This window comes from Pleurodeles waltl, chromosome 3_1 (assembly GCF_031143425.1).
Source record: "Pleurodeles waltl isolate 20211129_DDA chromosome 3_1, aPleWal1.hap1.20221129, whole genome shotgun sequence".
In the NCBI taxonomy this organism is placed as follows: Eukaryota; Metazoa; Chordata; class Amphibia; order Caudata; family Salamandridae; genus Pleurodeles; species Pleurodeles waltl.
In genome coordinates this window covers 522,462,046-522,477,899 of record NC_090440.1, presented here as the reverse complement: position 1 = coordinate 522,477,899, position 15,854 = coordinate 522,462,046, and the positions used below count along the sequence as shown (strand labels likewise).

The window sequence follows — 15,854 nt, the reverse complement described above, 5'->3', positions numbered from 1 at the left end:
TAGAATTGCCCACTTTGTCTACGCCTTCAAATGACTCTGTGAGTGATTCAACCAAACGTTCAAGTCTAGGGGAGTGAGCAAGCCTTTCAAATGAAACTCATGGACAGTCAGAGGCTTTCTCCGTGTCAAGGTGATAGCATAGAAATACGTATTGTGAGCTTGGGCAACATCACCAAGTAAAGACGCCTATGAAGCAGATTAAGGAAGATGATAACCATGTAGACCCTAACCATGCTTTATGTGAATAAGTTACAAAGAACAAACATACACTCTGGCGGTCTTGGCGGTCGTAATCTGCCAGGGCAGCCTACTGGATTATGAGTCCCCTTTCCGCCAGCCTTTGCATGGTGGTCCGAACGCCATGCACAAGCTGGTGGAAAGGGAGCGTCGGGGGCCCTATGGGGGCCCATGCACTTGACATTTGCAATGCAGGGGCCCCCATGGGCAGCCCGAATTACAGGCAGTGAAAAGTGCAACAGTCACACCTGACGTACCGCAACATTACCACCGGCTCGATTACAAGCCAAAGTCAATGTTGTGGTGAGTTTCTCGCTGGGCCATCGGGCGGAAACCTGTTTCTGCCCGCCGGCCAGTGGGAAACTGGTAATAGATCCCGCGGAGGGACGGTCGCGTTGGCGGTCATCCCAACGTGGGACTGTGGTGGGCTGCCTCCGCTGCAGCCAAAGTCGTAACGAGCCCCTAGCTCTCTGTGAAAAACACACATGTTGGAAGCTGAGTGTGTAAAATTTCTCATTCTTCCAGCTGAAGTAATAGCAATTAAGAATATGCCTTGTAGCGGACATGTAGAAGGCTGAGGCTGAGTGAGAGGCTAAATAAACAAAACAAGAGCTGGGTTGCTATCAAAGAAAGGATGAAGTCAGACATGCACAACAAAATTATAGCCATTTGTAATTAGTCATAATGACTTCGGATGTGAGGAGCACAAATCTGGTGAGGACTGTACCCTTGCCTTCTGACAGTACATGCTCCTCTATACGAAGCTGAAGAACTATATCACGGCCATGAAAGGAATACTAAACACTGTGGTTCTGATTCACAAAGGTAAACTTACAGTTTTATGTAAGTTTATGATTTTTTGCAGTTCACAAAGTAATTTTACTAGTAGTATATATAATACAATGGTAATGAGAATCTTTAAGGCGGTTGGTCTGGGGATGGGGATTGGAGATACACAGCACTGAGTTCAATAGTATGCTTAGTTTAGAATACATGTTTTCACTTTCTTTGTGTCACTATGATAACATGTAGCTATTTGTATGTATGAAGATGAATAGTTCAATATGGCGCCCATGTTACATAGACTGCACTACGTTTAACAGACATAATGATATCATACAGAAGTCAACATTTCAATCAATCATATTTTGAATGTATATTTTCACATACTTTATGTTATTTTTCTGTGTCAGTGCAGTATGTGGTTACATGCATATGCGCCTTTGTATGAGGAAGACAATTCAATATGGCGCCTCTATAATACCATTTGTCTTGAGAGATTGCTTCCTGTCATTGAAGGCTAATATATAACACACTGTTTGTCGATTACCCTTCATCTGAAAGCAAAGCTGTCTGGCCGAAATGTATTAGGTGTTTTTGCTCGCAATAAAACTGAGACCTTGAAGTGTGTGTTGTCTGTGATATCATGAAGTTATTTGGAATATATATGTATGTTACTAACAACCATAACATATATACTAATATTTCTAGCTTGTGTAAGTTACCCAGCCATCATGATAAGGGTATACATAACTTTTGTTAATTGACACTCTATATGGAAAAATGAAATTCACATTACTAGCAGCTTCCGACTGTGGTAATACTTTTTATAGTTTCAAAGATGGGGCTATGAGTATAGTCATCCTGAAGCCCAATTTGTTTTGTCTTTCTGAAAAGTCGACAGAATTTAGGTCAGGGCTGAACTCCTGTTCCTCTAAAATGAGTTTCAAGGTCTACTGATGGAGTAATGGGATATTTGCATGAATCCAAAAGTGCAGTTTTTGCATCGTGATCTGCAGAATCCATTTGTCCCATGCTATAGATATGGAATCTCCCTCATAAATGCACTTAATTTTGTAACTAGACACTAGAGCATTAACCTTCATTAACAAGGCTGACAACGTTGACTCCTTTGTCTCTATACACATGGTGGGCATAGGCTTTAAAAGGGATTCGGGTTTCAATTAGTCTCTGGCATCCAGGCAGAACAGAAAGGCAAGATAGTCGGTTCCTTGTAAAGTGGCACCTTGAATCTTACTGTAGGTAACATATTCTGAAATAAAAATGACAACACAACTCACTCCTGAATGAAGTATAACGTTTATTTGTGTACTCAATCGTGCAAACAGGACTTTCTACACAAAGCATGACTGCATAAAACTACGCCTATTGATATCATATTACCCCCAGCTCATATGAGCAACAGCAAATCTAAACATACACATTTAATCTACCTATTGAAAGTGGCGGTTTGCAGGGTGCAGAAGGGGCGGGCGGCGTGCGGAGGGGGGGCTAAAAATTAAATTAAATAAGACAAAAAAACACTTACTTCCGCTCCCGCACCACACCGCTGCCCGCTCCTCTGCTCCTCCATCTCACTGGCGCTGCAGGCACAGGCTCCCAAGCCTGCCCTCCGGCCAATCCTGACACTGCTCAGAGCAGTGTCAGGATTGGCTGGGAGCGCCCAGCCAGGGTGCTCCCAGGCAGGCTGGGAGCCTGTGCAGGCTACCACCAGCCCAGCAACCGTGTGCTGGGCTGGAGAGAGACCTGTGCGCATGTGTGGTTGGCCAGCCCGAGACGGCCAGCCAAACATACATGAGACATGTCCATTTTGAGACACACATAATCCACTTGTAGAGCTCAACCCTCAATCTGAGGAAGGTCTCATGTGCTGGATAACCACTAGGGCACAGTGAGTGAGTTTTAGTTCCTATACATACGCAAGTGAACAAAATCTCCTCTATGCTCTGTGCTTCCACAAGTAGGATGGCAACAAGGGAGATGGTATGGTCCAAGGTCCACTTTCAGATATTTATTACAAGTTAGCAGAGGAGCAGTGAGGATGCCACTTACTTTGTAAGCAGGATAAAGCAGTGCTGTTGCGTGAACCCAAAAAGATTTCTGACAGCTCTAGCAAGTTACTGAAGATGATGATAACAATATTAGTAGTAATAATAATATTATTATTACTACCTTGCCTCTGCTACTTCTCTTCTCCTTAGCACTCACAATATCCAATCTAAGACAGCAGGCAAGTAAATGTTCAAGAAAGAGGTCTGTGCATCTCCATTACATGGACAGGTAAGGTGGCGGACAGAGTATGGTGTGAGGAAGTTTATTTGCTGTGTTCTCAATCTGAATGTTTGAAACCGAGTGTTGTCAAGCAAAGATTGTTGTCTTTGTTTTAATTCTAGTCAATACCTTGTAATTGCAAGTGCCTGCTTCAAGGACAGAAGGCATTCAAAGAGAAACCTAAAATGTAATTGCACCTTTATTTATGGCCATTCTTAGGGACATGCTTGCTAACCATGAAATGGCTGTCCATGCTGGCTAATCATGACATGACGACCCATCAAAGACATTTCTTCAAGTTCTTGGGGGAATATTGGCCAGTCCTGATACTATGATGCATCAGATGACATATTTCTGAATATTTTTGGAGACCTTATGGCTGTCTCAATATAATATAATAATCAAAATCAGTGACATATTTGTTCCAATTCTGGAAGCCATTCTGGCTAACCAGTGCCTTACTGAGCCCATACTTCCTTACTGTGAGCATTTCCGACAACATTTCAACTATCTATGGAATAAAGGTAGCCTAATATTGCCATATTATAACCACTCTAGATATAATTTTGGCAATCCCCAGCATAAAAGCAGCACATCTTTGACTTATTGTTTCCATTCTTGTCATAAATTGAGCAATTCATACAAAAGACAGGAGCGAGAGGGAAAATACTCCTAGGTCACACTTATTTATTAAAAATACAAGACCTTGTTATGATATCTTTTTGCAACTGGTACATGATTAGTAGTAGTGGTCCAGGCTAAGTTACCACTAAAGATCTGTATGTCAATGCAGTGTCCACGTGACCTCCTCTGCACTGCAGCTAGCAAACTGATGTTTCAAACAAAATTACTACACTTCTAAAGTATATCTGAAGTTGATACATAAACCAAAATCCATGCTGACTTCAGGAGACGTTGCTGATTTTGGTTTCGTCCCACAAGTGTTGCACTTCTTGCCATAGTTGTTATCTCTTGACTTGAGAGGAGGTATTAGATCATCTATATAGTCTGAGCTTTTATGATATTTTTGCTAGAGTGAACCCTGAGCAAGTGTGATATGTGGTATTAGTATGCTATCTGATTCTGCGATACCAAAATAATTGGGAGATAGCACTGCTGCCTACTTCTAAAAGAGTTGTTCTGCAGTCCTGTCTAGTGCCTGTTATTTTAAAATCTATATAACCTTTGATTTATTCACTGAATATCTTCCATGTAGAGTCTTAACGCATAACATGACTGAGAATCTACTTGGTAAGGGCTGGGTGGTAAATAAAAATGAGGAAAATTAAAGGCCATGTGAAATTGCATAGTGTGATTTTTATTAACCATTATTATTAACATATATTGCTCTTTAGCCAACTTTTAGGGAACATTATATTGAAGAATCTACTGTTTCTATACCTTATTTCACAGTTATCTTGCTCAGGAGGAGATCTTACATACCTAAGGAAGGTAAGGCTGGACTTACATGCTGCAAAAGTACTTGAATGTTTCGAGTACACTTTCAGACTGTCTGGAGTTTTACAAAATCTGAATGGAAAAGTGTGCTCTAAACATTTCATCAGCAGGGTGGTAAGAAATCCCCCCAAAGGAGGTTGAGTTTGCTCTGATTATTTAATTCGAGGAAGGGATTTACACACCACCGTAATCAAAGTTTATTGGTCGCCAATGAACGTGGGTCTTTGTTGATTCACCTGTTGCAGGATACAATTCTTATATCATGTTGATTCATGTGAAACACATTTTGTCTGGGACAGGAGCCCATAATTTAGCAGCATTGCTTCCAGAACACACCAGATATCAAAACTTCAAGCAGCAGACATAAGATTAGTGAGGTTTAGCTTGTGAGAGTTGCTTTTATAAGTCTGCATTTCTTATAATCTGACATCTAGGGGCAAATCTATCCAAACAGGCGGAGAAAGCACACTTATTAAAAAACATACATTTAAAGAGTGTATGGGAAAAAAAGAAAATCCCTTAAAAAGTAGGGGCACTTTGAAAAGGAGGACTAGAACCCAGCTTTTATCCAGTCTAAGCCAGGAAGCAGAGAGACTGGGAGAAAGGCGTGAGGCCTACAGTGGCCATGAAATAGATGGGTCCAGGAGTAGATCACAAAGACAATATTCACTTCACCAAAATAAGTAGCTCCAAGAGCTGGAAACTGGAGAGAGCCTTACGTCAAACTACTGCTGAGCACACAACTAAAGAAAACTGACGGAAAACTAAGCAAGTGTAGACAAAAGGGAATAAGGCAACTGGGGAAAGAGAGGCAGCTCTTAATGGGCATGCTATATGAGAAAGAAGCATAAGAAAAGGGAGCTGGAAAAAGGGTATAAGCTTTAGCAGATAAAGAATAAGAAAGAAAGGACGTTGTTTGTTCAGATTGACTATTTGTAGCAGCTGATTATAGGCGCAAATGTCAAATGATTCCCCACAATATTTCCTTCTGATATTAGTAACAAAAAACGACCTCTAGACAGTGAGGCTTCTAATCTCACAGACGCCGTATGCAGACGGGATACACGCCAGCAATGTGTTTATTCTACTTTGAAAGCAAAGTGTTTGTTCTTTCCAATTCATGTTACACCTGTTCAGCTGATAATACAAAACCCTTACTTAATGCTCTTTTTGTAATTGTATTTACAATGGCTCCCAGATATGGATTTCCTCCAAGAACGATTAAGTTGAGAACCTTACAACAGGAGAGATATATGTGTTGGCTATGGAAGAAGGCCAAAAAGCAAAAGCCACTTTCCGTAATAACTCCGGTGCACTTCGTCCGTAGGCTCCGCAAAGTTATCGACTTCAGACACCCTTCACAAGGCAGCGAGACTAAGAGGAAGGGTGCAGCAAGCTTACATTTACGAAGAACCAGGGGCTGGCGAACCACTTGGCCCCAACTTCTTGTTTCCATTTCCCTCTGTGATAGTGTGAATTTTCTAATATGTTTATTAATGATTTTGTGCAACTAAAATGTGTAATAAATTCACGTGTAAAACAAGTGATATTTGAAAATGGTTACCAATGTTTGTTTTCTGTTCCTAACTGAGCAAAACTCTAACTAAATGTTGTGGTTAATTTCCATAATTAAAAGCTTCCATAAAAGTGTTTTCGAAGTTTGAGTAGATGTGTCCTCAGCTACCCCTAGTGGGTTGCTGCATTATGTCTTACAAGGTCATGCTTTAACCGAGCATTGCATAAGTTGAATGTCCTATTGTTTGAGAATGTTACTAATATTTGCTCTTTCCTCGAGGATGGAAGTAAAGTGAAACAGTAAATGTTTCTTCCTGAGACAAGGTGTTTGAGAGGCAATGAAACAATGGAGCTACAGACGAGACGGAAGAGGAAACACTACTATTGAAGAAAATGTTCTAGTTAGTGTAGAATTGTTGTATTTTAGGTAATCAATTTGGTTGTTGATTGGCTGAAGCGAAACCACCCCATAGATTGACCAATCATAAGCTTCTTAGGATTTAGTATAACAACTTGGGTAGAATTCTCTAGAGTGGGAGTTCAGAGAGAGAGAGGGAGAGATGTTGAGGAAGATGACCAGTGATTCCATATTAGAGACTTGAGAGATAGATGCCAGTGATTCGAGTCTAGCTGAGTGGGTTTAGCTGTCGTTAGGCCCAAATCTTCCGATGACATAACTGATGGTGTCTCCTGCTGAAGCAAACTACTTGCTGTTTCTACTTCCATTACTGGTAATATATGTAATTGTAATGTAATATGAGTTTCTTTTGCTATCAGCTGCAACTTATGATTTCATTGCTGCATATTACTAATATTTTTTATCATTAACTGAGTTAAAGAGTTTTTCTTAATTTGTGTTACTAAATTCTTTTCACATGAAGCCCAACATGTTGATGCTAATTTGTGGTTATTGAGGGAACTAATTTGAAATGCTCATGACATACCTTGAGATTATTTGAATGCTGAACTAATGTATACTTTGCCATTATTACCGGTTTTAGTATTACTAATAAGTGTGATTGTTTTAGAGATAATATGTCTGGTTGTCTTAATCAAATTGAGATATATAAGACGTTCTAATCAACCGTTATTGATCCTATACGCTTACCATTTGTGTTTAAGAGTTATTTTCGTAACCTTAGCATTGTTAATCTAGGGAAATACATTTTATAATTCTTCTTATTAAACTAGTGTGTTTATTGAGTGAGGTTTACTATCATGGATTGTGTTGATTTTTGTTGATGCTCACATTACTCATTGATGACATCCACTAAAACCTATGTCGCTTAGATCCATCGTCCTCTAGCGCAGAATCCACTATTCTGTGAAAATAATAGCTAGGATTCTGTGGTGCTGGAGCACCTCCCTTGACCGCTCATGAACCCGTAGAGCTGGACAGCTATCGAGAGAACCATGTATATGGAGCTAAGATAGTCAAGTGTGGAGAGGATGGTAATGTGAAGGAGACTATAGGCTCTTAGAGTATTAATATTCGTACGGTATGTACCATTACCTAACTCTATGTTGAGACTCCTTCACGATCCCACATGGGGATGGACTACCACTTATAAATGACTTAAAACAGGTGACTCCAAGCATCTGCTCTAGAACCAGCAGCCAGACACCTTGTCCAAAGAATGCATGCAAATCAGGCCAGCCACTGCCATACAGGTTTCTAATCAGCCACCTGCCCAGGATTGATATGATGGCTGAGGTCAGGGCTTTTTTCAACTCCAATTCTGCTGGAGTAAATTAATCTGATATACAAAATGAATACCAGAAATGGAGGATGTGCCACCTAGCTGAGGTGAGGTAACCTCATTTGGACTCTTGCCTTGGAGCACAGTAAGGAATTAGTTTGGGGGGGGAGGGAGGGTTTGAAGAAAACCTGCCATTATCGATTGGGATGGATATAAGTAAGGAAAGGTATGTGACATGGATGCTATTTTTCACCCAGCATGAGCAAGGAGGAGCTGTGCCATAACCAGCTCCAAAAACAAAAACAAGTGACAAGGTGGATGCAGTGGTTTTAAATCTACTTGCTTGTCCTCAAAATAGAAAACGTGCAGCCTGAAGGAAGGAGTTTCGAGACCCTGCCTTCTTCACACAAAGGAATATATTACACCCGAGATTATTTAATTATTTATGACATTTATATAGAGCAGCTCTAGCCATCGGTGCACCACAGTGCTTTACATCGAACACTATATATACATAAAACATCATAAAAGTGGGTTATGAACAACAAACAACAAACAGTGCAAACCTACTCAATGACATGAACCTTGATGGATTCGAGCCCCAACATTCACTGAATGGCAAATTACTTGTATTCACTCTTGACCCCAACCTCACCCTCAACACAATAACAAAAAACAAAGACAGCCTGGTATCAACTCTCTTTGTCAAAAGAAAGTGACACCATTTCCTCCAGAAAGTGACTTCAGACTATTGTTCTCCTGCCTTGAATAGTGATAATGTCCTGCTCCATGGCCGCTCAGACTCCACATTCGCATCCCTTTAGGGCATTCAGTACATCGCAGGACATCATATCCGGGGACTGAAGAAATATGATCATATCATCTAAGAAACTGGATTATTTGTTAAAGGGGGAGAGAACCCTCTCCAAAGAATAATCACAATCCCTTCCAGAGTGAACAACAAAAGTAACTCAATAACCCTTAACCTTGTGGTAGCTTGGCACAAAGCAGTCAGGCTTAACATAGAGGCAATGTGTAAAGTACGTATGCAGCACTCAAACAGTAATAAAGAGGAAACATGACACAAAGAAAATCACGGAACAATTTAGAAAAACAGAATATTTCATAAAATAAAATGGCACCAAAACAACAAAAAAACAATCAGTAGAGCCAGAGTTACACGTTTTTCAAACTGTAAGATAAAAATAGCACCAAGTGTGGTTATCTGGTTGCACTGGATCAGGTGAAAGTCACAAGTTTAAGCCGACTGTGATGGAGCATGGGCCAGTACAGGACCAAGTTCAAAATACTGGGATATGTGCCTTCTGTCCTTGCTTTGTGGCTCTCTGCGTCGCTTGGGTTTGCATCCGATGAAGCTTTCGGCTGCATGGAGAGGCTTTGCAGCGCTTTATGTTGCTCAGCGTGGGAGCCAATGAAGACAGCAGGTAGCAGCTGTGCAGCTCCACGGGGCTTGGTGGCACTCTGCGTTGCATCCAGTGAAGCTTTTCGACAGGATTTGGGTGGTGTTGCTCTGCAGGGCTTTGCGTTGCTCAAGGTCAAACCCAATGAAGCTTTTAACTGCAATCTGCATGGTGCAGCTTTGCGAAGCTCTGCGTCACTTCGCTTCTGAATTGATCAAACCTTTAGTAAGGCAGGGAGAATTGCACTCTGACTCCAGGCAAGAGTCTGGGGCCTTGAGGGAGGCACTGCAGGGGTGGGGGTGGAGGCCGGACTCACTCCCACAGAGGGCAGCAGAGGGGACAAGATCACATTCAGTTGGTAATAGCTGGAAAGCAGGAAGGGCCGCTGGAAGTTTGTGTCTGCATATAGCTGCTTGGAGTCACTTTTGTGGTCCTCGGTTCAAGGCAAGCAGGTCCTCTCTTCCTTCTTCAGAGAGAAGGGCAGTCCTTCTTCTGAATCTTTTCAGGTCTAGGAGTGTACTAATGAGAGGTTCTGGGTTTTCCACTTTCATACTCAGTGCCAGCCTGATAGGAGGGAACTCTGCTTTTGTCCAACCCTGGAAGTGGTTCAGGTCACTTATTCCCCTTCCCCTGGTTTTGGCTACATCCTGTCTATGGAAATGAAGGCCCAGGTGTGCGTGTGGGCTGCATTTGTCGGTGAGAGCACAGGCATTTTCTTAAGGCAGGAAGGCGCTGGGTATAGCTCTCCGGCTACCCTTGAAGCTCAAGAAGGACTGGGTAGAACCACCCAGGCCAACCTGCTTAGGAGATGAACACCATTCCTCACACCCAAGGCCTTTTTGTACCTTGTTTGGAGGGAATAGAAATCACACCAGAGGAGATTCATTAACAGTCATGTGACCCTGAACACTGGTGAGAGGGCACCTTTAGTTAGTCAGAAAAATGTCAGCTTTCTAAAAGTGGCATTTTTAAAATAGTAATTTGAAATCTAACTTTACTAGTATAGAGGATTTTAAATTACAATTCAAATGAGTGAGGGAATTATTTCTCTAGCTGTTCCCAAACCGAAAGTATCACGTATTAAATGTAATAAGGTAACCCAATGTTAGCCTATGGGAGGACTAAGCTTCCTGCAGTAAAAATCAACCATAGGAGGACTCCAAGGTAAATGCTTGAGTGGTTTGATTTAAACATAAGGCATTGCAGCAATGCATGGCTTTTCACTATCATGAAGAGCTGGACATTGAGGGTGAACAGTTTCCAGTTTTTGCCTAGGGGTAAACCAAGGCAGTAATATTACATGACAGTTAACTCTGTTTCTACCCACTGCAGCCCCAGCTGTAAACCACCAGGGATTGCACTTTGACTGGCCTTTGGGCTGAATGAGAAGCACATTTTGGGCATGCAATCAACGTAATGAACAAATGTAGCGACTACCTTCCCAGATGAGAGACACCTGTCGCAAACTCCAACACAACAACAACATGGGCAGACTTTAGCCCTTGGAACAAAGAAAGCAATGCTCCATTTCCACTAACATAACTACATGCATTGAAAAAAAGTACTGAATGATTACTGATCACAGTCTTAGCTTCATAGTACATGTTCAATCTGGTAAGTGTTAGACCCCTTAAATGTAGATACTCTTATTATTTTTCAAATAACCTCCTCTGGATAGAGCATCATCAAAGCTCTCACTTGTGAATATGTGACTGAAGTACCATCCTAAATACATATCACTAATATGTATTTACATAATTCCTAGGAACACTTGTGATGTTGCAACCTATCCTGGTGACTTAGCAATGTATCCTTTCATTAATGAAAACTTCTTCTTATGTAAACTTTTTTCTGTACAGGGTGCTGAAACAAGTCGTTGATTGTGACATGCAGGGTCTGACACAACCACCTGTTTTTAACCTTATGGATGGAGGTTTTGCACCACTGAGTGAAATATTCTCACACAATTGTAACATTTTAGGGTTTCCTTCATTTATCATCTTTTCACACTATCTCACCATAACAGACATTTAAATCACATGAAACTTTAGAATCTTTCAGAATGCCTTACAGTGCTAGATCCAATGATAAATCCTGACAATTCTTCGGTGAAGCTCTATCTGCAAGGGCTGGATGTAGAAGTCGATTGTTAACTTCTTTCTTAGAGGCGCAGATGAAAGGGAGGCCTCACTGCCCTACACAGAGAATGCCTTTGAGAAAGAAGAGCCTGACATCACAAGGAGGACAAAGCACAACGGCATAAAAACACCTCCAAAGTTCTGGGACCCAATTATAGGATTATTCTTGCATGGCTAGAGTTTGGACCCGTCTAAGATGAGGACTGGAGTAGAGCCGGAGTTAGATCTGGGCGAGGGATGGAGCAGAGCTGGAGATGGTAGATTTTGACTACAACTGGAGCAGGCAGGGCTGGGGGAGATATCGAGCTGGCTGGAGCGCTGTGTTTCCTGGTAATGGTGAGAATCAGGAATATAGGAAGTGACTGCAAGAGTGTAAGTAGATTGGATCAGATGACAGTCTATATTGGTTCTTTCCTACCAAGATACTGGCACTGGGACAGTCTTTCAGAGGCACACAAGACAAATGGGAAATAAACTGCGATTTAGCTCTTGGTAGTCCCAGGGCTAGATGTTCATTTCTTTTGGATTAGATCAGTAAGAATTCTTGACTTAAATAAACAAGTATCTGAGTCAGATGTGTCCACAACTTCTAAGTCCAACATTGTGGAATCAGGGCCTCAATGACAAATTAAAAATGCAACTATCCAGTCTGTAGGAAGCCGGCCTGGTGTGTGGTGGACACCTATGGTGTTGTCACCTTATTCCAGGTCCAGGTATCCCCTATTAGTGAAGTTTAGGCAGTATCTAGGAACCCAAAGGTGAATTCTGGTAGCAGAGGACCTGCAAAAGAAGGGGACAGAGTCCAGTCCACGATGGAGTGTCAAGTGGGTGCAGCAGCCACTACCCACCCTTCTGTGGCTGCAGAACCAGGTCGATGAGGGTAGATAAAGACCAGCTGTGGAGCCCGGGAGCTGAAGAGGAATCCTTGGAGTGGTGCAGATGGTGTCCCCCATTGGTTGTCGGGGTGCAGATGGTTAGTGGTGCAGAAGAACCACCAACAAGCCTTGGCAAATGCAAAAGAAGAAGAAGAAGTGTTTCAAGGCTGAGGTGGACCAGCAAGGCCCAGGGGACTCAACTCTTGGAGGGAAGTCTGAGGTGATCCTCAGCTGTTGAGAGAGCCAACAGAAGCAGCTGCAGCCCCACAGGCAACCCATTGGCAGCAGGCACATTAAGTCACAGTCAGTCCCAGGCAGAACACCTGAAGAGTAGTCCCACGTCACTGGAACAGAAGAGAGGAGACTGTGCTTGGCATGAAGAAGTGCTGGGGCCGGGGCTACAGGAAGCCTGAAAATTATTTGGAGCAGAAGTAAACAAGCCTTGGCAGCTGCAAGAGTCACGATACACAGGGGTACTGTCCTGCAAGTAGAGGAAATGGCTTACCATCTCCCAAGTTGGACAGCTGGCAGAGAGGACCAAGAGGACCACTCCAGACCACCACCTGTGTTGCAGGATCCACGAAGTTCTGGAGGAGAGCAGATCCACGCAGCTGGTCATCGTTGCAGTTGGTGCCTGCAGATGCAGGGGAGTGACTCTTTCACTCCAAGGGTGATTCCTTCGTGCTTCTTGGCGCAGGCTGAAGTCCTGCGGACCTCAGAGGATTCACAGACAGGGAAATGTTGCAGTTGCTGGAAGGAGCCAGAGAAACAATGTTGCAAAGCGGAGTTGTCACTGGAGTTGCAGATTGTCGGTTCCTGAAGAGTCCAGTTATGGTTCCAGTGGCCAAACGTTGAAGTAAACGAAGAAGAGGAGTCCTGGTGGAGTCTTGCACATCAAATCTGAGGAGTCACCCAAAAGGGAGACTCTAAATAGCCCAGGAAGGGGGATTGGTCACCTAGTAGGGTGACCACCTATCAGGAGGGGGCTGTGACATCACAATCTTGGCCTGGCCACTCGGATGCTCCCAGGGGCCTCTGCACATCTTGGTTTCAAGATGGCAGAATTAAGTGGCGACCTGGAGGAGCTTTGGGCACCCCCTCTGGGGTGGTGATGGACAGGGGAGCAACCACGCCCCTTTCCTTTGTCCAGTTTTGCACCAGAGAAGGCATCAGGGGTCCCTGGACTGGTGCAAACCGGTTTATGCAAGGAGGGCACCAAATGTGCCCTTCAAAGCAAACCAGTGGTTTGGGAAGCTACCCCTCCCAAGTCTTGTAACACCTATTACCAAGGGAGAGGGTGTTACCTCCCTCTCCAAGAGGAAATCCTTTGTTATGCTTTACGCTGCCTGAGCTGGTCAAGCAGCAGGAGGGCAGAAACCTGTCTGAGGGGCGGCAGCAGTGCGGGCTAACCGGAAAACCTAAGAAGATTGGTAGAAAGATTGCTGGGGGTTATTTGGACATTTACAGGATGTGAAGCCAAATTTGTACCATCCACTGCCTATATCAACACTGCTCTTGTGTTTCTGATAGTAAAAATTAACTTTTATTTCACCCAGGCCTGGTGGAGATACATGCCATTAGCCCATGAGTCTAGAAGTGCTGGCACATGCAGGCAGTGCCCAAAATACACTTGAATAGAGACACTAAGGAGAAATAGTGTAGAAGCATAAGTAACATTCACATAGTCTTTCATAACAAGATTCCTAGCTGATTTTAGAGGTTTTACAGCACATTAAGGAATAATAATATACAGCCCATTACGAACCTGGCGGTCTCATGACCGCCAAGTTCGAGAATGGCACTCATATTACGACCACAACGGTCGTGTCGCAGTCGGACCACCAGCACCGCCAGGATCAGAGATCCTGGTGGTCTGGCAGTTTTGGTGGTCCTCATCCGACAGAGCAGCGCTAGCCTGGGGATTACGACCACATTCTCTGCCAGAGATTTCATGGCGGCAGCACCGCCATGAAAAGGCTGGTGGAGAACAGATACAGGGAGCCCCAGGTGAGCCTCTGCACTGCCCACACACTTGGCATGGGCAGTGCAGGGGTCCTCTTGGCCAGCACCTTCGCATTGTTCGCTGTCTGCTTTGCAGACAGTGAATATTGCGAGGGTGCTGGTGCACCCTGCAACCTACAGCTTAGATGACGGCTCAATTATGAGCCGGAGACAATGCTGTAGGCCATTTCCAACTAGGCCAGTGGACGGAAACTGAGGTTTCCGTCCATTGACCTAGCGGAAAACTTGGAAAGGGCCTGGCGGGGAGGTAGCCACAATGGCGGCAACCTTCCTGTCAGAAATTCGGCGGACTGGCAATACCCTCTGCCGAACTCATAATGAAGCCCATAGTGTTTATTGTGCTGACCGCAATAAACACTAAGCCTTAACTAAAGTCAAAAAAAAAAATTCAACCCAGATGGTTTCTGTAGCTGTAATCAAGTCATATATGTCACAGCATCCATATTGGCTTGTTGGAGATCACTAAGTGATTCTTCTGCAGAAGCCTCTGTATAGGTGTTTTAATTTTCAGATTTATATTTTTGTATGTTGTTAACTATCTGAAATATGTATTTTTTTAACACAATTAATATCTGCAGACTGATCTAATATAATTGTCTTTCAAACAAATCTCCTGTGATGTATATGTGTGTTTAATATTGTGTTTTAGTCGTGCCACTTTTCTGTGCAGACACCATCTTGAACAACATAAAAACTATGGGGGTGATTCTAACCCTGGCGGTCGGTGATAAAGCGGCGGCCAACCCGCCAACAGGCCGGCGGTCCAAAAAATTGAATTCTGACCCTGGCGGGAACCACCAACACAGCCCGCCACATTAACACTCCGACCGCCACGGCGGGACCGACGAACAGCGCGGCGGTCACCGCCAACAGACAGGCGGCAGACAATGTACCGCCCACACTATTATGACCGGCCAATCCGCCACCTTTTCCGGGGCGGGAGCACCGCCGATAAAAACACGGCGGGAACAGACTACGAACGGGAAAACGCGCACCTCTACGCACTCCACGAGGAAGGAGGACAGCATGGAACCCGAATTAAACATCCTACCTGCTCTCGTCTACCTGCTCATCTACCACGAGTACGAACGCCGGCGCAGACGACAACGGTGAGTACTGCACCTACGACACAGGGGAGGGGGGAGGACGAAAGGTTACGTGCACACACATACGCGATACACCCACCCCCCCAAACCATGTAAACACCAATGCAGAGCAAAAAGTCACAGTGACACCACCCAAACCCCCGTAAAAAAAGCAACGACATAATTAAATTGTGACTCGAAATTTATAGGAAATAAAAACCACTGATAAGTCACGGTCAAATAGCAATAACAATAAAAAAAAAACAATTCAATATCCAGTGCATACGATAAACCGAGGCAAAAAGTCCTGCACATCTAACGATATTCCAAG

At 43.5% G+C, this 15,854-nt stretch overlaps 1 protein-coding gene across 3 annotated transcripts in view; it reads right to left on the bottom strand.

Annotated features, from left to right (window-relative positions):
* Window positions 1–15,854, bottom strand: part of LRRK1 (leucine rich repeat kinase 1) — a 654,776-nt gene that overhangs the window by 110,698 nt on the left and 528,224 nt on the right. The window lies entirely within an intron of this gene.